This window comes from Abrus precatorius, unplaced genomic scaffold (assembly GCF_003935025.1).
Source record: "Abrus precatorius isolate BTA unplaced genomic scaffold, Abrus_2018 Scaffold1, whole genome shotgun sequence".
In the NCBI taxonomy this organism is placed as follows: domain Eukaryota; kingdom Viridiplantae; phylum Streptophyta; class Magnoliopsida; order Fabales; family Fabaceae; genus Abrus; species Abrus precatorius.
The window spans coordinates 6,472,711-6,495,858 of record NW_020874291.1 but is presented as its reverse complement, the minus strand read 5'-3'; the positions used below and the strand labels follow the sequence as shown (position 1 = coordinate 6,495,858).

Genomic DNA, 23,148 nt, shown 5'->3' with positions numbered 1-23,148 from the left:
GAAGAGGTGGATGTGTATTCCCCCATCATTTCTTCCAACCAAGACCCTTGCCATGAGTAAATCACTTCGCACGTCAACTAATGACGTTAAAGAAGCGCTCTGTGAGAGGCAACTCACAAGTGAATAAGCAATTTTGTCTTTTCATTATTTCTCCTTTGCATTCTTTCAATCATATTTTTGTCTTCATTTGAGGTGTAATGAGCTAAGCAATTTCTGATATGCTTCAATTTTGTGTAAATAATTTTTTGTGGATGCACAATTTTGTAGGAATTCTAGCAGCAGCACCACTTTGGGCACTCATTCTTGCTAGGTGCAATTCATCCTTCATGAAAGTGGCCACTCTCGTAGGCTATAGTGACTACTTTGGCTCAAGGTAAGCAACTCCTTCTCTGTAGTTCCCACTTTTAAGAGTGGGAGTGACCACTTTGGCGCCCAAGAGCTCGGTCATTTTGCGCGTGGACACTTTAGAGACCAATAGTGGCCACGCGCAAATCTCCTTGCATTGTAGCCTCTCTGGAGTTCCCACTTTGAAGCTCCATAGTGGCTACGCGCACTTGTCCAACAAGATGACCTTCTGGAGTTCCTACTTTAGCAACCGAAAGTAGCCACGCACAAATGACATGCCACACACCTTCACTGTAGTTCCCACTTTCCCAATCCATAGTCACTACGCGCAAATGACATAACACACACCCTCACTATAGTTGTCACTTTCTTGGATGAAAGTAGCCACGCGCAAATTGGAACCAAATTTTAGCATCTTAGGTGCTCCCACGTTTCTTGTTTGGAGTAGGCACGTACACCATTTGCATTATTTCCCTTGGGCCCAACCCAAAGTAGGCACTAATTCCCTTGAAAGTGAACACGCTCACTATTTCACACACTCCTCCCACTTCACGACGCACCTCACACCGTCCAACGCCCAGCACGCACCATTTTCACGTCACCTACTCACACCCACTCACTCCTAGTTCCAAAACGCATCTTCCCTCACCACACCCACGGTTACAAGCAAGGTAATTCTCTCAATTTCTCTCCATTCATGGTTAAGGTTCATAGATTCCCCAATTTGGGGCTTTTCAATTTTACTTCTTTTTTATTGAAATTGAGGTGTAATTCTTGTGTAATTGAGCATTCTTACATGAATTAGAGAGGGTGAGGTCCCTAATTTGCACCCAATGGGGTGTATTATCCCCATCCAATTGGGCGTTCCCACTTTTGCCTCCAATAGTGGCCACGCCCACTTCCTCGTTACTATGACTTCCATTTGTTGTTTTTGTTATGCTCCCCTCCCTCATTTTTATGCTCTAAACATGCCAATAATGCTATTAAACTTCTTGTTCATGTGTGTTAATGCCTAAATTTGGTTCGTTCCTATTTCCATTTAGTTTTGACCCCTCCATTTTGCTGTTTTGTTTTTCAATTCCATGCCATTTTACTTTTGCTGCAATTGATTCTCATGCATATTACAAAATTAACCATGATTGTTGCTCTTTCTGGGTGTTGAACATGCTTTTCGTGACTTTAATTTCACTAATTGCTGCATTATGATCCTTGAGCTTAAAAGCCTTAAAAGCCATTTGCTACTATCCATTGGATTGCTATACATAGTGAACGTATGCCACACCATTCTCTGTGCTTAATTGTTCTTGTCTATACCATTTGAGCTCTATGTTTGTAGGCTATGTACCATGATTGGAATTGGTTGCCCTCTGAGTCATATGTAGCACTATCCACCCTTTTGCACACAAATTACTTAAGATGGTATCAAATTATTTTGTAGCCCCTGGTTTGATTATTTGCTGTTGTGTGTTACTATGAAGGTTGACCCAATGTCCTTGCACTACCCATTCACATATTCTTTCTTCTCTGCAGATAATGTCAAGCAATCCTAAAAGGAACACCCCCAGAACCAAGAGGAGCAGGACAGCTGAAGCCTCTTCCTCTCAACCCCCTCCTACTCATGACCCAAGGTTTAGATCCCCAGAGCACGAACAGTATTTCAAGGAGAACATCCTGCGGCGCCAGATCGTCCAGGACAGGAATTTTGAAATCCAATAGGGGACATTTCCACAGTTTCAGGAGGAAATAGACAGACGTGGCTGGGGACTTTTCACTTCTTGTGCAGGCAATGGGTGGAAGGACATCACCCAGGAATTCTATGCTAATGCCCTGCGCCTGGAAAATGACATTTACCCCCCCAGGCACACCATGGTCAGGGGTAAGCAAGTTAGCTTCACTCCAGCCACCATCCAGAGGGTTTTAAACATCCCTCCTCTGCAGAAGCAACCTGGCCAACTGGATTTCACTGCATTCTGCAAACAGAAGGAAAAAGATTACCAACCTATACTTCAAACAATCTGCATGGAAGGAGAAAATTGGGAATTTGATTGTAAAATACAGCCCAAGAATCTGACCACCAAACACCTTCTCCCTCCTGCCAAGGTGTGGAGTATCTTCATTGTCAGCTCATTCATGCCAGTCATCCACACCTCCACCATTGCAGTAAAGAGGGCAGAACTCATCTATGCTATTCTCACTGGTATGCCCATCCATGTTGGGGAGGTCATCAGCAGCGCCATGTTGGAAGTCCTTAAAAGGAGCAGAGATTCTTTAGCTTTTCCTTCTCTAATCACTATGTTATGCCAGGATGCAGGTGTTGATTTTGGAGACTACTAGCAGAGAATTAGAGCACTTCCTCCCATTTCCACTGCCTTGGTGAAGGACCTATTTAAGCCAAAGAAATCTTCAGACCCAGGTCTCACCTTGCCAGCCGAATACAAGAAGGAGACCCCTGCAACACTCAAGGAGCAGCTGCAGCAAATAGCACAAAGGTAGACTGCCATCCACTCTGCTCAAACCAGCATGCTCCTCCTCATGGAGACCATGATGCTGAACTTTGGAAAGAAGATGGGGATGACTTCAGACCAGATATATCAGGCCCACCGTTTCCCTGCCCCTTTCCTCCGAGCTGTTGTTCAGAATGACCTGCCCCCATTCAATCCCAATGCCCCCAGAGATGTCCGCAACTCCAGTTCCTCTGAGGAAGCAGAAGAAGTAGAGGAAGATGAAGGCGCACCTCATCCACCTTTGATGAAGATGCCATTTAGTCCACCTTTCGTGTTTTCTTTTATTTCTCTGCTTGTACTTATTTTCTTTTATTTTCCCAAGTAATTAGGAACCACTTGTCCTTTTATTGTCTTTCCGTTCCTGCTTTTATGTTACTTTCCTTCAAACAGTTATGTTACCTCCCTTTCGTTCTTTTTCTGAACTATTGTTATCATTGTGCAGAGATGCCCTCAGTTCCATCAAGAGGAGCATCATTTTACCCTGAACTTTGAATACATCATTTATAAAAGGGGGGTGAACTCTTTGTCTCTATTTTGCATTTATTTGTAGCTTACTTTTCCTGCACTGTACTAGATAAAAGACAAAAATATTTTCCTTATTTCATTTCTTCTCTTTTCCTTTTAATCTAGTTCTCTTTCGTATTTTGCTTTTATGCTTTGATTGAATTTCCCATCTAACTCCTACTCATTCTCATTTTTGTACATATTTACTGTCCCTACCATTTTGAACATATTTTCTTGTCGGGTGAATTGTACTCTCATTTTGCAAGTTATTATCACTTTTACCATGGTAGTGAATTGGGCCTTTCTTCTTCTTTTCTGTGTGCATATTACATGTATTTTTGCATTCATCTTCTAGAACTTGCCCTGTTTCTTAATTCAATATGCATTGTGCAATTTTCCATCTAGATGATTGAGGCCTTCTTTGCACATACCCTTGCCCCCACCCTTGCACTTCACTTCCCTGTTCCCCACTTCTTGCTTTTGCCAAACTTAGTCAAGAAATATATTTCCCTTTCCTTAATAGAGGTATTTCTTTTGAGTTGCCTCAAGATTGAGTGCAAGAAACTAAGTTTGGGGTGTTGATTATGCTTGTAGTTGCTTGAGGACAAGCAATGTCTTAAGTTTGGGGTGGTGGACAGCATACATGTTCATAATACATGTAAAAAAAAAAATGATTGTCAACGTCCATGACATCACAAAAATATGAGTGAATGAAAAAGGAGAAAAGAAAGAAAGAAAAATATAGCAAGGCATTTGAGTTGAAAAAGGATCTCCACATAAGGCAAATAAAAAAATTAATGTGGTGAAAGAATGCTTTAACCTCTTAAGCTACATCATTTAAGGCATTCCACTCTAGTTGTTGTACTAAATCACTCAAAAGAACTCCCTCCTCTTGAATACCCACTTGATCTTGTCACCGTCCTTGGTTAAATTTGAGCCTATCCTAACCCCATTTGTGACCAACAAAGCCCTCATGATAGGTGGTTCATTGTGTCTAGGCAGAGGAGATTGAGAATATGGGCAAGCCTATGGTAGGGTGAGGCTAAATGCATGGATTGAGGGAAAACACTAAGCCTAAAATGTTGTTGAGTGATGAGTGAAACACCACCTTGTGAGATGGATAGTTTCTTTGTATTATGTGAGTCACATGTGAATATGATTCCTCTGTTGAATGAGTCTATGGTTGTGAAGATGTAGGAAGTGCTAATTAAAGCATGAAGTTGGAATGAAAATCTCTAAAAAATTTTTGGATAAATCCAACCCTCTTCATTTGCTTTGCTTGAATTTTGATTTGCTTAAGGACAAGCAAAAGTTTAAGTTTGGGGTTGTGATGAATTCACTTTTTATTATATTTTTACTTGCCTTTTTGGTGCTCCTTAATAGAAAAAATGGACTTAGATAGTGTAAATAATATAGAAATCACATTTTGAGTAAATATCATAGGTTTATTAATTTTTGGTTAATTTGCATTTAATTACATAGATATAGATTGCAATTTTAATTATCTTGATGATTTTGCAGAGTGCCCAAGTTCAATTTGAGAAATCTTGGTCCTTGGATGAAAGTTGCCCCCAAAGTAGCTACTTTTAGGAGCAAAAGTGGCAACTACAGCAAGTCTGGGCATTAAAGGTTCCAAAATAGCCACTTTCAAGACCAAAAGTGGCAACTCCAGAAGCTCCAGGGATGCTAAATTTGAAGCATGATGCGCGTGGCCACCATTGCCTTTCAAAGTGGCTACGCGCATCCAAAGTAGCCACTTTTAAGACCAAAAGTGGCAACTCCAGAAGCTCTAGGATGCTAATTTTGAAGCATTTCTGCGCGTGGACACTATTGGCTCTCATAGTAGCCACGCGCACCAGAGTAGCCACTTTCAGCACAAAAAGTGGCAACTTCAGAGAAGTGGAAAACCTTTCATTCTGCGCGTGGACACTTTCAAGGCCCAAAGTGGACACTTTCAAAGGTAAAAGTGGACACTTTGGTGACATGTCATCCACTATAAATAGATTTTAGGAATTAGGGTATGGGACTTTTACACTTTACACAATTTTTCCTTTGCCAAATTGAGACATTTCTTCAGAACATTGGAGTCTTGGGTGACAGCCAAGGGTCCTCTATAGGTTTTAATTTCCAATTTCCCTTTTCATTTTGGTTGAATTTACATTAATGTTACTTACGTTCTTGCATTTCTTCCTTTCATTTGTGAAGCCCATCTACATGGAGGGCTAAACTTCCTTGTAATTCCTAGTCAATGCACATGAATCTTGAATTCTTGGGATTAATTGCAATACAAATCTTTCTTTCCTTGAATTTATTAACCCCAATCTTTGAATGAAATGGAATTTGCATGAAGGGAACATTGCTTAATGAACCCTAAATTACCCAACGAAATTCTAATTCAAAATTGCTTAATTTTGATTAATCCTTGAGGTTGCTTAATCTTAGGGATAGAGATTGGAGCCCATTAAGATGCTTAATTTTAATTGGAATATTAAAGTTATTTTTCGCTTGTTAGATTAACTTAAGTCAAAGAAAAGAAAGGGGATTAGTGAATCATTTGAAAGAATAATGATGGAACTCATTGATTGACTAGGAATTACTCATTTTAATTGATTGAATTTCACTAGTTTACACTTTGCTTCTGATTAAAATCTGAAAATTGACAAACCTCCCCCCAATTTACTTGCTTTAAAATATATGTTCACACTTGTTCGATGTATGTTCCCAACCAAAAATTCCTTGGAGACGACCTAGGACAACACCCTAGTACTGCATTTATTTCTTTGCATATTTGATGAGGATTAACGACAATCTTTTGCATGACGAGTAGCTAAAATTCGTTTCATCAGTAGTCACTTTTGCCAATAAAAGGGAACGATCCAGAGAGCTAGTTTTCCATCTGTCTCTACGTGATCACTTTTATCAGAAAAAGTGATTGTTCCAGCATGGATCCTCCAAACTGAACTCTCTGTGTAGCTCCTTTTCTGCAAAATAGTGACTCCTTTCATTAATCAAATACCTCTAAAACCTCAATAAATTCAATTTTCACTTTCAAATCCATCAAATACACACTCTAAACATTGAATCTCAATTCAAGTATCCCAATTGTACCTCAGAAAATTAGATTCAGCAGAATATTCACATACATTATGCAGAAACTTCCAGAAATTGGTAAAATCTGATTATGCAGAATCTTAAACTCTTAACTACACATTCACCTCATCAATTCTCAATTTAAGCATCCAAATGCACCTCAGAAAATCAGATTCAGCAGTATTTGTGCAGAGTTTTTACAGAATAGCAGAAATTTACAGAACATTAATATGCAGAATTCTAAAAATACTATAGAAAGCTTAAACTGGGTTAGAAATGTGAGTTGCCTCTCACAAAGCGCTTCTTTAATGTCACTAGCTTGACATTAGTTGTTCCTCACTCGAGAGGAACCAATTTCAAGCATGATATGTTTCTTGGAAACTCTTCTCCATGATAGATCTTCAATCTTTGGCCATTGACCTTGAATTCCCTCCATGTTTTCTAATCTTCTATAAGAATTGCTCCAAAGGGAGAAGTCTCCTTAATTAAAAATGGTCCAGACCATCTAGATTTCAGTTTCCCTGGAAACAATTTTAATCTTGAATTGAATAGCAGCACTTGCTGGCCAGGTCTGAAATCTTTTTGCAGAATGAACTTGTCACGGATTTTCTTAGTTCTTTCTTTGTACAACTTTGCATTCTCATAAGCTTGCTGTCTGAATTCCTCTAATTCATGCAGCTGCCGAACTCTCTTCCTTCCAGCACTTGACAGGTCAAAGTTAAGCCATTTTGTAGTCCAATATGCTCTATGTTCCAGCTCTAGAGGTAGGTGACAGGCCTTTCCAAATACTAACTGATATGAAGACATACCAATTGGGGTTTTAAAAGCAGTTCTATATGCCCAAAATGAATCATCTAGCCTCTTTGACCAATCCTTCCTTGAGCTGTTCACTACTTTCTCTAGAATTTGCTTGATTTCTCTATTTGAAACCTCCACTTGTCCACTTGTTTGCGGATGGTATGGAGTAGTAACTTTATGCTTCACACCATATTTCATTAATACAGCTTCAAGATACTTGTTGTAGAAGTGAGTACCTCCATCACTTATCAGCACTCTAGGCACACCAAATCTTGAAAAAATGTTCTTTCTTATAAAAGAAATCACTACCTTTGCTTCATTTGATCTGGTGGGAATTGCTTCTACCCATTTAGACACATAATCCACTGCCACTAGAATGTATTCGTGTGAGAATGATGGGGGAAATAGTCCCATGAAATCAATCCCCCATACATCAAATAGTTCCACTTCTAGGATGTTGGTTAATGGCAGCTCATGTCTTCTTAAGATATTTCCAGTTCTTTGACATTTATCACAGTTTTCCACATACCTCTTGGCATCTTTGAAGAGTGTAGGCCAAAAGAAACATGCTTGCAAAACTTTTGCAGCAGTCCTTGAACTTGCATGGTGGCCTCCATATTCTGAATTGTGACAATGCCATAGTATCTCAACTTGCTCACTTTGTGGAATGCACCTTCTAAGTAACCCATCTACTCCAATTTTGAATAAGTATGGGTCTTCCCACACATAGAATTTGCTGTCATGTAAGAACTTCTTCTTTTGCTGCCAAGTAAACCTCTTTGGAATGAATTGAGTGGCTTTAAAATTTGCAATGTTAGCAAACCAAGGCATGTTTTCCACTGTAAACAGCTTTTCATCTGGAAATTCTTCATTTATTTCCAATGATTCAGTGGTTAAACTCTCCAAAGGTAATCTAGATAGGTGGTCAGCAACACTATTTTCTTTCCCTTTCTTGTCTTTGATCTCTAGCTCAAATCTTGGAGAAGTAGAATTCATCTTAATAATCTGGGCTTTGCATCCTGTTTTGTCAAAAGATATTTAAGAGCAGCATGATCAGTGTATACAATCACTTTCGAACCCATTAAATATTATCTGAACTTATCAAAAGCATATACAACAGCTAAAAGTTCTTTTTCTGTTGTTGTGTAATTCACTTGTGCAGGATTTAACACTTTGCTTGAATAATAAATAGCATGTAATTTCCTATCTTTTCTCTGTCCTAACACAGCACCTACTGCACTATCACTTGCATCACACATGAGTTCAAAAGGTAATTTCCAATCTGGTTTTGCAAGAATAGGTGCAGAAATCAGTTTCTCTTTTAAAACAGAAAATGCATGCAAACAATTATCATCAAATATGAAATATGCATCCTTTATAAGTAAATTACTCAAGGGTTTAACAATCTTGGAAAAATCTTTTATAAATCTTCTATAAAAACCAGCATGTCCTAAAAAACTTCTAACTCCCTTAACATTGATAGGTGGAGGCAATTTACTAATGACTTCTATCTTAGCTTGGTCCACCTCCATTCCTTTCTCTGAAAATCTGTGACCAAGGACAATGCCTTCTTGTACCATAAAATGGCACTTCTCCTAATTCAACACAAGGTTAGTGTCTTGACATCTCTGCAAAATAGTGGATAGATTAGCTAAACAATCATCAAAAGAATCACCAAAAACAGAGAAATCATCCATGAATACCTCTATGATGTTTTCTACCAAATCAGAAAAAATAGAAAGCATGCACCTTTGGAAAGTGGCAGGGGCATTACACAAACCAAATAGCATTCTCCTATATGCAAAGACTCCAAATGGACATGTAAATGCAGTTTTCTCTTGATCCAAAGGATCCACAGCTATTTGGTTGTATCCTGAATATCCATCAAGAAAACAATAAAATGAATGTCCAGCAAGTCTTTCTAGCATTTGATCTACAAATGGTAGTGGGAAATGGTCTTTTCTGGTTGCATCATTTAACTTCCTATAGTCTATGGACATTCTCCATCCAGTCACAGTCCTAGTAGGGATAAGTTCATTCTTTTCATTAGGTACAACTGTCATGCCACCTTTTTTGGGAACAACTTGGACTGGACTCACCCAATTGCTGTCAGAAATAGGGTATATTATTCCTGCGTCTAACAGCTTCATGACCTCCTTTTTAACTACCTCTTTCATGGCTGGGTTTAGCCTCCTTTGTGGCTGCACAACAGGCTTAAAATTCTCTTCAAATAAAATTTTGTGCTTACAAAATGAAGGATTTATACCTTTCCGATCTGCAATACTCCATTCAATTGTAGATTTGTGTTCTCTCAAAATTCTCAGCAGTTTTTCCTCTTGTCCTTCCTTAAGTTCATTATTAATGATGACTGGATTTTCATGTTTCTCATCTAGAAATGCATACCGCAGGTGGGAAGGAAGCTATTTTAGCTCTAACTTTTGCTTTTCCTCTTCTTTATCATCCTTTTCCAGCTTCTCCTTCACTGAATTTTCTGTAGATTTTTGAATTGGCAGAGCTTCTGATTGCTGCTACACTTCCATGATCTATTCTTCATGCAGAAGTTCAGATTTGTTATTTCCTGCAGATATTATTTTTTCTAACACAACAAGTTCATCAATTTCATTAATATGGTGTTGTGTAATAAAAGCATCCAGTATATCTACCTTCATACATGTATTATCTTCAATTGGATATTTTAAAGCTTCAAACACATTAAACACTACCTTCTCATCTTGAACTCGAAGCATAAGTTCACCTTTCTGTACATCTGTTAAGGCTCTCCCGGTTGCAAGAAATGGCCTTCCTAGGATCAAAGGAATGTTAGAATCCACTTCCATGTCCAGAATTACAAAATCTGCAGGAAAAATGAACTTATCAACTTTAACTAATAAATCTTCAACAACTCCATATGGATAAGTGTATGATCTATCAGCTAGCTACAGTGTAATGTTGGTGGGCTTCACTTCCTCTATGCCAAGTTTCTGCAGAACAGCCAATGGCATCAGATTTATGCTTGCTCCCAAGTCACACAATGCTTTTCCCACAGTGCAGTTTCCTATTTCATAAGGAATGCTAAATGATCCAGGATCTTTCAGCTTTTGAGAAAGCTTTCTCTTGAGAATGGCACTACACTCCTCTGTCAAAGGTACTGTTTTATCATGCTCTAGATTCCTTTTTCTGGAAAGTAGTTCTTTCATAAACTTTGCATATGAAGGCATTTGCTCCAAAGCTTCTGCTAAAGGAATGTTAATTTGTAATTTCTTAAAGACATTCATAAACCTTTCAAATTGTTCCTCTTGTTTAGGATTTTGGACTCTTTGAGGATAGGGCAGCCTCTTGTATTTTTCTAGATCTATTGGCTTACAAGCTTCCTCAAAGAATTGCTTTTTGGTTTTCCTCTCAGAATTCATAGGAACATCTACTTTTTCTTCTGAATGGTCTTTCTTCAATAGCTTAAAATTTCCTTGTTGCAGATCTTGTTCAATTTTTCTCTCTGCTGCATCATTTACTTTCTTTTCTGCTGGTTTAGGACTTGCAACTACAGCTCCACTCCTTGTAGTTATGGCTTGACATTGCTCTTTAGGATTGATTACTGTATTGCTTGGAAATCTTCCTTCATCCCTGCTGGATAGTTGTTCAACTAATTGTCCGATTTGTGTTTCTAGTTTCTTCATGGAAGCTTCTTGGTTCTTGAAGCTTGTTTGAGTCACCTTCATGAATTGCAACATAGTTTCTTCCATCTCAGTCAACCTCTCATTCATAGGTCTGGAAAATTTCTGATTTCCTTGAGGTTGAGTGGATGAATTCCTCTGAAAATAAGGTTGTTGTGTTGCTGGTCCTGCATTAGAAAAAGGCAAATTTGAGTTAGAATTCTTTGCAGGAGAATATTGATTATTCCAATTAGAATACTGCTGAGTTCTATTATTCGAAAATTGAAATCCAGGGGGATATGATGGCTGTTGTCTCTGAAAATTATTCGTATAATTCACTTGCTTTTGTGGTTCACTTGTAGATGCCTCGCATGCACCATTTACATGGTTTTCTCCACAAAAATCACAACTTAGCTGACTAGTAGGCATACTCCCTGTTTGCAGATTGCTGATTTGTTGTGTTAAGGCAGCTAATTGTTCTGAAAACATTTGATTTTGTAGCTGATTCTTTGCAAGAAAAGTTTCCAGAACCTTAGCTTCATGACTAGAGTTTCTTCCTTGATTTCTTGAGTTTGAATTCTGATACATTGAAGATGCCATCATCTCAATAATTCTCTGAGCTTCTTCCAAGGACTTTGTATTTAATGAACCTCCAGCAGCAGCATTAACCATTGTTCTTGTTGCTGCATTCATCCCATTATAAAAAGTTTCCAATTGCATCCAATCTGGGATATAATGATGTGGACACCTTTTAAGTAATTCTTTGTATCTTTCCCAAACTTTATACAGTGATTCTCCTTCTTGCTGCACAAAGGATGTAATTTCTCCTCTCAACTTAGCAGCTTTGGATGGAGGGAAGTACTTAGTTAGAAACTTATTCACAAGTTATGTTCAGGTTGTGATGCTTCCTTGTGGTTAAGCTTGTAACCACCATTTTGCTCTATCTCTCAAGGAAAAAGGAAATAGTCTCAATCTGATAGCTTCTTCACTAACTCCATTCATTCTTATGGTGTCACATAGCTGCATAAAATTTGAAATATGTAGGTTAGGATCATCAGAATTTTCACCAGAAAACTGATCCTGTTGGACTAAATGTAGTAGGGCAGGTTTAATCTCAAAATGGTTGGCTTGAATAGTTGGCCTAATTATAGAAGAGTTAAAACCTTGCATGTTAGGAATAGCATAGTCCCCTAATGTTCTAATTCTATTTTGCTCTGCCATTTCTATTGCTGGATTTGGTTGTCTCAAAGGTGTAGGTGTTCTTTTCACTCTAGAATTACTCTAAAATTCTGGAGAATGGACAACTTCTAATTCACTATCACTCCCTATGACTTTTTCTGCTCTAGACTCTTTTCTCAATCTTCGCAAAGTTATGTCTATGTCAGGATCAAAGACCAGAATTGATTTGTTCTTGTTTTTACCACGCATATACAAATCAGATTAAAACAAAATTAGACTACAATCAATATTCAGAAATGCACAACAGAAATCATGCAAAATCTATCAGTAAAAGCATATAGAAACTTAAATCTAGCAGTTGCAGAATTGTAAAATCATGTAAAAATATGCAGAATGGCAATTACAAATATAAAGAACAATGAAAACTGAAATTATGCAGATAAAAAAAATGTGAAAACTCTATGCAGCAGAAAACAATATAATGCAGAATACTACACAAGGTGCAGTAAAATTATGCAGAAAGTAATTTGAAAGCAAAGCAACAAAATAAATGCTCAATCTAGTTACTTTTCTACTACTAATGATATTGAAATGCAAAATTCCCCGGCAACGGTGCCAAAAAGTTGTTGTTTGCAATCTAACACTAGCAAGTGCACTAGGATTGCAGCAAGTGATGAATAAATTTAAGATCAGAATATCGTCTCCACAGGGAATTTAGGTTTCAAGTACCACTTCACAAAATTATAACCATTTGAGCCATACAAATTTTGGAATGAGATTTGTAACATATAACAGCAGTAAACCAAAGCAATTAAAGCAAAGAACTTGCAGAAAAATAGAGTATGTAATGAAATGAGATAGGAATGAAGAATAGTTAGGAATTTACTTCACAAGAATATCAGTATTAATTCAATTATACCTCCGAACATTCAAGAACTTGGTTAATTGACAATCAGTTTCGCATAGCAATAGCCAAAGGTTAATTCCTCAACTCATTGACCCTAACAAGCAACTAAACCACCCTAATCCCTTAGGTGAAGTTCAATTTCAAGTTGCATTAAGACTTAGAATCTTAAGATTGCAGAATTAGGTCTCCTTATTCCTAAGAAATCCCCAAATTATGATTGCTAACTCAGATCGGAGAAGCAAATCCAACTTCCATTGGTAATTGTTCCTCTAAGATGAATCAAACGAATTTCCATTCATAGATTGCAAGAAAAACAGAATTCACAATTCAATTAATCCAAGAACTCAAAATTCAGAAGCAAGAGTCAAATTAATTCATCAATTCGAGTTCCATAAACCCCTAACTATAAGAAAACTACTCAGACATGGGAGAAGAGAAAGAGAAAGAAGAAGAAGAAGAAGAAAAACTCCAAGAAGCCATAGCCGGAAGCTCCAATCCGATTCCTCTTTGTGGAGGCTTCAAGACTTGACCCCAATCTTCTCTCTCAATCTCTCTCAACGACAATTTAATAGAAAAACAGAAAAATAAAACTGAACTCTGAAAAATTTGCACGTTTTTGTTATTTATAGAATTTTCCAGATTTGCGCGTTATCACTTTTATGAGAAATAGTAGCCACGCAGAAGATTTATGGTTGCGCGTTAACACTTTTATGAGAAAAAGTAACCACGCGCAACTTTCTTGATATTGAAGGCTCTCTAGAACTATCACTCTTGCTGATAAAAGTGATTACGCAGAGCTCAAGTCGATGCGCGTGATCACTCTTATGAATAAAAGTGATTACGCGTAACTTGCCAGGTTGAAGGCTCTCTGGAACGCTCACTTTTACTGATAAAAGTGATAACGCCCAACATGTTAAGTCTAAGATTTCACAGGATCTCTCACTTTTCCTAGCAGAAGTGATAACGCCCAAGCTTTCTTCTTCTTTGAACTCTGGAGTGATCACTTTTACTGACAATAGTGATCACGCCCAGTCTGCACTTTCTTGGTCTTGTGTTTTTGGAGTGCAGACTTGCTTCTTTCTTCTTCCTTGTCTTCAAGCCTCCATTTCCATGATCCTTGCTCAATTTATTCCTTCAAAAACAAGATTAAAAACTTAATTCCTAAGCAAAAATTCCATAATTGCTAAGATAACTACAAATTTAAACAAAACTTCAATTCCTTCTCTTTTTCTGAGTTTTTCTACTTTCTTCATATATTTTTCTTATCAAATGTGTTAGAATTATGCTAAAATAACAATAAAAATATGGATTCATCATCTGCCTTATCCACGACCTCAGCCACGTGAAGACCCGCTTGATTCTGATGGGATTGAGTCAGACCCTAGCGAAGATTCTCTTCCCTTAGAGGCTTATGACTTTATTTAGCTATGGATATGTCACTGCTCGTAGGATTCTGTTTTAGGGGTTTACCTTTTTTGAAAAACTTATTATTATGGGTTTATTTTGAGATGTATTTAATATGGCGAACATATGATACCTTTCACTTCATACATATATAACAGACATATGCTTTAGCACTCTCTTACTATAGTAAAGTTTCTCACTTGTGCTCTTTTTAGAATGATTATATCTTGTGTGGTGAAATTCCATGATATCAATTTAAATAAGTGATTGAAATTGGTATTGATTGGATAGTACAAGATCTGTTAGCTTGAATTTACATGTAGACCCAATACATAGATTATTCAGTGACATGCGATTAGGTATTTGGTTGTACTTACGAGATTACATTTTTCCAGGATACTAATGTGCATAATTGTCATAAATTGAGTCGTTTGTTAATATATTTCCAATTAAAATTTTTATCAATTTTGGTATAAGTGGCAGTCTAGTAAATAAGGTGTTACATATAATTTCATCCATTAAATTTAAAATGACATGGATTTAGTAGTCATACACTTGGAATTCGAATTTTGGTGGATTTTAACATTTTTGAGTGTTGTTCTGGCTAATCACAGGACAAGTCATAGTAGAAAGCTGTAGTTGTCAAAATTGAATGGGACCAATTATGTTAGAAAATAGACAAATAGGGATTCAACATATAAAAATTTTAGGTCTATTGAAGTCATATAATAATAAATGTAGTAAAAACAAAACAAGACAAAATTTATCCCTTTAAAGACAGAATCATGAATTTAATGATTTTATTAATTTTTTATTAATTTTTTATTTATTTGCTATTTGATATATATGAATATCTTTTTGCTAGCTGGTACTATTAATTGAAAAGCAATTATGATCCGCTATATTGCACAAATTTTGTAAGAGTTATGAATAAAGTGTAAAGTTTCAAAGAGATATTTGAGATACAATATGAAAGTTATAAAAGTCTAAGATGATTGGAAGTTATAAGAAAGTTATATATCACTTAGGCCATCCCCGGATAAAAAGTTAAGGGGAATAAGTCAGTGGGAGCATCAGGGAAAATAAACTTGACAAATCCTGTATAGGAACGAGCTCGATCCTAACAAGCAGACTATTACGCCGAAGTCTTATGGCCAAGAACTCCCAGGAGACCAAGGATAAGAACTTATATGAGAATTAAGCACATTATTATTGTCATGACCCCTTTTTATAAGGAACCGAGGACATTATTTCTACACCACTTACTTATTTTAGATAAATAAATAGTGGAGAATATAAGTATAAAATTCACTTCTCATTCAAAATAAGACAAAGTTTCTTACAACAAATATCCAATAGAACAACATAATATTTCATTTAGTTCATAATATTCAAAATACACAAAATTATACTACATAGCTCCCTCTATATGAGGTCTCAAAATATAAGGAAATAGGACTTCAATGCAAAATTACTTGACTTCAGCTTCTAACATTTCTCCATTGGCCCCTCAGCCTGTGAAGTAGATGCAACACCTGGTACATCTTCTCATGTACCACCGTACGATCATCGCAGTACACACGTACACAATAGTATAGACAAAAATGCAAGGGTGAGCTTGCAAAAATAAAATTTAAATCATATATATAGAGCAACATATTTACTCACAGCAATAGTCCCATGCATTCCCAGCCTATCTAATGCACAGCATGAAAATAGTTTCTAACTGGTTTTACAGCCTAAGTAATCCAGAAGGAACCGAGTCGGTGCGGGAATGACCCATTCCGGTCTCTGGATCCAGATAGCAATGCACAACACAGCTCAGCATGCTCTATCATTACACGTCTACCCACCTAAACATGTAACTAGCTCTATAATGATGCAAGACATATGTCTTAGCATGACGCAGCACGGCTAAAATCATTTCAACTGCTAACCTAAAATAAGTTTATGATAAATCAGTCAAATCTCATGTAATTAAATTAGTTATCAACAGTTACAGCAAACCGTTTAAAACATAGTTCATAGGCTAAAGTAAGCTCCCCTTACCTTAGAACGACGATTCACACCAGATCTACCTAATATTACTTGTTTTAACACAAGAATCACCGAAAATTTGACTTTAGAATGGAGTCTCTCCTAAGAATACCATGAACATCTTTGAGAAAGAGAAGAAGAAGAGAAACGAACGGTGAATCTAACTTCAAACTTAGAGAAACTTACTTCAAATCCCTTAGAACGGACGCAGAATCACAGATCTGGAGAGAAATCTAAGTTTAGGAAGGTTTAGTATGAGAGAAAATGGTGATATATGACCTTGGAACCTTTGAGAACCTTGGATACGAGTGAAGAAATGAAAATTTTGTGTGAAGCTCCCTTTTTATAGAAATTTTTTGAAATTTACTATTCACCACTGGGAACACTGTTCACACTAAAAACACTGTTTAGGATACTATTCATGCAGGAAACACTGTGCACACGTACTGTATGCGTATGTGACATCAGGGTGACATCACTGATGACGTCATAGTACGTCACTGTTCACTGACACTATTCATGTCACTTTTTATCGACACTGTTCATTTTTTTTTAAAATAATTTCAAACTCCATCTAAATCTATTCCAATACCAAATAATCCTTCAATTAACATTTAACAAGTATGAAATATTATAGATTACTCAATAATAGATTACAAGCCTGACAATTAAACCTTAGCCGAATGAGGTACACAGGAGGGAATATGATTCAACTTTAGTCGAGTGAGATACTTAGGAGGGAATATTAGATTCAACCTTAGCCAAGTGAGGTACTTGGGAGAGAATAATAAGAATGGAAGCATGTCTAGAAGATAAAAAGAGCTACCTTTATTGATAAAGAGTCTCGTTAAAAACTTTATCAGAAAATCCTCTATTTATGTTCTTTTAAGAGGACAAAACCCGAGTAAGGAAAAGAGTGCACTAAATTTATACAAAATACAATATCTTAGCTGTAGTAATGCTTGAGATGTGATATGTTCCAGGTCCTTGGTATAACTTTACCCTTAAGGGTTTTGAGTTTGTATAAGCTATTGTTTAAATTGGTTAATACCTGAAAAGGTCCATCCCCATTAGCGATAAACTTTCCTTCTCGTTGATCACAGTGTGCCTCGCCGACTGCTCTCCATACTAGATCTCCTGTCTGAAATTGCCTTAGCTTGAGTTTGGAATTATACTTCCGTGGCATCGCCCTTTTGCTTGCTTTGGTCATAATAGTGGCTTGTCTTAAACTTCGTCAATGAGGTCTAGGTTGGTACTTAAAGAAATAGAATTTGTTTCTTCATCAAAATAGTGTCTTCAGAAAGAGGGTTCACCAATCTCAATCGAGACCATGGCTTCGATTCCATAAGTCAACCTAAAAGGTATTTCTTTTGTAGTAGGTTGGGGAGTGCACTAATATGCCTAGAGAATTTTAGGTAGTTTCGTGATGAATCCATATTTTACTAGTATTTTACAATAGTTTTTAGTGCAATTAATAAAGAAAACATGCTAGAAATAGTAGAAAACCCTTAAAATAATAATAAAATGTTGCATGTCACTTTTAAACAGTTATTTTAAAATTCATTGATTTTCTATGTAAAAAGTGACATTTCAAGTATGCTTTTGTAGGGAATTCTGAGCTAAGTTCATGAGGATTGGATGATCAAAGGAAAAATAGAAGAAAAGTAGCAAAAATTGGAGGAAAGAAGTTGATAATTGAAGAACAGCCTCTGAGTGATCACTTTCGCTGGTGAAAGTGATCACTCCAGAACCATAAAATGGAAAAGAGCTTCTGCGTAATCACTTTTGCTAGCAAAAGTGATCGTTCCAGAGAGGTTGCAATGAGAAGAGCTTCTGCATAATCACTTTTTCTAGAAAAAGTGAGCGTTCCAGAGAGTCCTCTAAGAAGAGTAGCTGCGCATGTTCACTATTATCAAAAAAAGTGAACAAGCGCAAGAAAGCAGCTTCTGCGTGTTCACTATTTCCAGCAGAAGTGAACACGCGCATGACATTAGCAAAGGAAGCTTCTGCATAGCTACTATTTTCAACAAAAGTGAACACTTTGAAGTGCGCGTGGCTACTATCACCAGCAAAAGTGAACACGCGCAAGTGGAAATGAAGAATTAGCCTCTGCGTGATTACTATTGCTGGAAAAAGTGATCACGCTAGTAGAGCAAGAATTCTATAAAAGGCAGTTAGCTCAGGAATTTAGAAGTTTTTGTTCATTTTTTATTTTCCATTTGTTTTTGTTGTTGAGAGAGTCAGAGAGGGAGATTGAGGACGAACACCAAGCTTCATTTCTTGAGGGATCAGATTGGAGATTGGTTTGAAGATGTTTCTTCTTTGTTCATTCTCTTCTTCTCTTCTCTTCTCTTCTCTTTTTGTAATGTTTGCCTAAACTCTTTGTGGTTAGGAATTGTGAATCTGAAATGGAAATGTTGAATTGATTTTGGATTTGAACTTCAAGTTTTGGATTGGATTGAGTGATTGATTCTGCTGTTAAAGTAGTGATTGAATGGAAATTTGATCAACTAATCATAGAGGAACTCTTATCAATGGGAATTGAATTTGTTTCTTAGATCTGAATTAATTGCCAAGGTTATTGGTTTCTTAGGGATAAGATATCTTAATCTTGCAATCTTTTGGTTTCTCAAACTTGATGCAGTATTTGATTGGATTAGATCTAAGGGATTGAAGTGATTTGATTAGATGCTAGATTCATTGAGGTAAAGGATTGTCCTTTGATTAATACAACGTGAAACTGATTGTCATTCCATCTAAATGCTTGAAAGTTCAGAACCTTATTAATTCAATGTTGAAGTTTTGGTGAAACAATTTCCTAACTACTCTTTCTACATCTGTTTACTATATACTTTTGTACTAACTGTTCTGTTTTACTTTCTAATTTCGTTTTTGATACATTCATACCAATTCCATTTGAAATTTGTAAAGCTCAAGTAATTGTGATCTTGTGAAGTGGTAATTGAGAACTTTATTCCCTGAGGATGATACTTGGAACTCAATTTGATTCTAAGATTTTTTATAACTTGCTACAACAACACTAGTACACTTGCTAGTCAGTTTACCTTCATTGCAACAACAGTTGTAAAGAGTGTGACAAGTTTTTGGCGCCGTTGCCGGGGAATAATTTGTTTCAATATCATTAGTAACAGGAAAATAACTAGATTGAGCATTTGTTTCTTTAAATTTTCTGCAACTATTACATTACATGTGCAGTTTTCTGTTTTCATTATACTATATCTGTGTTTAGTTCTATATGCGTGGGAAAAACAAAAATAAATCTACTCTTGTCTTTGATCTTGACATTGATAGAACTCTTAGGAGATTAAGAAAAGAGACTAAAGCAGAGAGATCTGTAGGAAGTGACAGTGATTTAGAGGTTATACATTCTCCAGAATTTCAAGTCACTCCTTTTGCAAATAGGAAACACTCACCTTTTAGACAACCAACTCCAAAAGTTGAAATGGCAGAACAACAGAGAATGAGAACACTAGGAGATTATGCAATTCCAGATATGCAAGGCTATAATTCTTCAATTGTTAGACCAACCATTCAAGCCAATCATTTTGAGATAAAACCAGCCTTACTTCACCTAGTGCAGCAGGACCAATTTTCTGGTGGAATTTCTGATGATCCTAATCTGCATATTTCTAATTTTCTGCAGTTGTGTGATACTATAAGGATGAATGAAGTAAGTGAAGATGCTATAAGACTGAGGCTATTTCCATTTTCTTTAAGAGACAAAGCCAAATGTTGGTTACAAGCACAGCCTCAAGGAAGTATCACCACATGGACTGAACTTGTGAATAAATTTCTAACAAAATATTTTCCTCCCTCAAAAGCTGCTAAGCTGAGAGGAGAAATAACATCGTTTGTGCAGCAGGAAGGAGAATCACTTTTTGAAGCATGGGAAAGATATAAAGAGTTGCTGAGAAGATGTCCACATCATTGTATTCCAGAATGGATGCAGCTGGAAACTTTTTATAATGGAATGAATGTAGTAACTAGAACTATGATTGATGCAGCTGCAGGAGGATCTTTGAGCATGAAATCCTTGGAAGAAGCCCAATGAGTGAAAGAATGAACGAGATTGAGGAAACAATGTTACAATTCATGAAAGTCACTCAATCCAGCATCAAGAATCAAGAAGCTTCTATGAAGAAGTTAGAAACTCAAATTGGACAGCTGGCTGAACAATTAACAAGCAGAGATGAAAGAAGATTTCCAAGTAACACAGTGGTGAATCCAAAGGAACAATGTCAAGCTATAGTTACAAGAAGTGGAGCTGTTGTAGCAAGTCCAAAACCAGCTGAAAAGAGACTGAATAATGTTGCAGCAGAAAAGCAAGTAGAAAATACAGCAGAGGAAAGAAATTTAAAAGAAGAATTGCAGCAAGGAAACTTCAAGCTACTAAAGAGAGAACATTCAGAAAAGAATGAAGAAGTTCATAAAAGTCCTGAAAGAAAGACAAAGAAGCAATTATTTGAGGACACTTACAAGCCAATTGATCCAGAAAAATATAAGAGACTGCCTTATCCTCAAAGAGTGCAAAATCCTAAGCAAGAGGAGCAGTTTGAGAGGTTTCTAAATGTGTTCAAAAAGCTGCAAATTAACATTCCATTTGCTGAAGCTTTGGAGCAAATGCCATCTTATGCAAAATTCATGAAGGAACTACTCTCCAAGAAAAGGAAGTTAGAACATGATAAGACAGTACCCTTGACAGAGGAGTGCAGTGCTATTCTTAGAAGAAAACTTCCTCAAAAATTAAAAGACCCAGGATCCTTTAGCATACCTTGTGAAATAGGAAATTGTACTGTGGGAAAAGCATTGTGTGATTTGGGGGCAAGCATTAATTTGATGCCATTAGCCATTATGAAGAAATTGGGGATAGAGGAAGTGAAACCAACCAACATTACATTGCAATTAGCTGATAGATCATATACTTATCCATATGAAGTAGTAGAGGATTTGTTGGTTAAGGTTGACAAATTTATTTTTCCTGCAGATTTTGTCATATTGGACATGGAGGTAGATGCAAACATACCATTAATCTTGGGCAGACCTTTCCTTGCAACTGGACGAGCTCTCATTGATGTGCAAAAAGGAGAGTTAATGCTTAGAGTTCAAGAGGAAAAGGTAATATTTAATGTATTTGAAGCTTTGAAATATCCAATTGATGATAACACATGTATGAGAGTAGATACATTGGATTCTATGATCACTCCTTATTCTTTAAATGGATTTGATGAAATTTTTGTGTTGAGAGAAACCATAGCTGCAGGAAATACTAAATCTCTGCATTTTGAAAATGAAAATGTATTTGAAATGGAGCAGCAATTGGAAACTCTACCTATTTTAATACCTGCAGAAGAATCAATCAAAGAGGAGTTGAAAAATGAAGGAGAAGAAGAGAAAAGTCAGAAGCTGGAATTAAAGCAACTTCCATCTCACTTGAGATATGCATTCTTAGATCATAAACATGAAAATCCAGTTATCATAAGCAATGAACTCAAGGAAGAAGAGGAGGAGAAGTTGCTGAGAATTTTGAGAACCCATAAATCAGCAATAGGGTGGAACATCTCAGATTTGAAAGGTATAAATCCATCCTTTTGTAAGCACAAAATTTTATTTGAAGAAAATTTTAAACCAGTTATGCAGCCTCAAAGAAGATTAAACCCTGCCATGAAGGAAGTGGTAAGGAAGGAAGTCATTAAACTATTAGATGCAGGGATCATATATCCTATTTCAGACAGCAATTGGGTAAGTCCTGTGCAAGTGGTACCTAAAAAGGGTGGAATGACTGTAATACCAAATGAAAAGAATGAGTTGATACCCACAAGGACTGTCACAGGATGGAGAATGTGTATAGATTATAGAAAGCTGAATGATGCAACCAGAAAAGATCATTTTCCTCTACCTTTTGCAGACCAAATTCTAGAAAGGTTAGCTGGACATGCATTTTACTGCTTTTTAGATGGATATTATGGCTATAACCAAATTGCTGTAGATCCAATTGATCAAGAAAAAATTGCTTTTACTTGTCCCTTTGGAATATTTGCATATAGAAGAATGTCGTTTGGGCTGTGTAATGCTTCAGCTACATTTCAAAGGTGCATGTTAGCTATTTTTTCTGACACAGTTGAGAAAATAATTGAGGTATTCATGGACAATTTTTCTGTTTTTGGGAATTCATTTTATGATTGTTTATCTAACTTGTCCATTGTTTTGCAGAGATGTCAAGACACCAACTTGGTGTTAAATTGGGAGAAATGTCACTTTATGGTGCAAGAAAGAATAGTGCTTGGCCATAAGATTTCAATTAGAGGGATGGAGGTTGATCAAGCTAAAATAGAAGTGATTAGATGCTAAACTAAGACTGCTGAGATGGATTCTACTACTTCAAGAATTTGAGTTAGAAATTCGAGATAAGAAAGGAAAAGAGAATGGTGTTGCAGACCATCTATCCAGAATTCCATTAGATACAATGTCATCAGATTACTTGCATATTAATGAAGAATTTCCTGATGAAAAGCTGCTAACTGTGGATGAATTACCTTGGTTTGTTGATATAGCGAATTTTAAGGCCACTCAGCACATTCCAAAGAGAATGAATTGGCAGCAAAGAAAGAAATTTCTTCATGACAGCAAGTTCTATATTTGGGAAGATCCTCATCTATTCATAATTGGAATAGAGGGCATTTTGAGAAGATGTATTTCACAGAAAGAACAA

At 36.6% G+C, this 23,148-nt stretch overlaps 2 non-coding genes across 2 annotated transcripts; one reads left to right on the top strand and one right to left on the bottom strand.

Annotated features, from left to right (window-relative positions):
* The first annotated feature begins 11,621 nt into the window (after positions 1 to 11,621).
* Positions 11,622 to 11,728, top strand: LOC113861717. The gene has a single exon (XR_003504313.1). It is a non-coding gene; the product is annotated as a small nucleolar RNA R71 (small nucleolar RNA).
* An 8,537-nt stretch (positions 11,729 to 20,265) lies between these two features.
* On the bottom strand, positions 20,266 to 20,372 carry LOC113861697. The gene has a single exon (XR_003504304.1). It is a non-coding gene; the product is annotated as a small nucleolar RNA R71 (small nucleolar RNA).
* Positions 20,373 to 23,148: the final 2,776 nt, after the last annotated feature.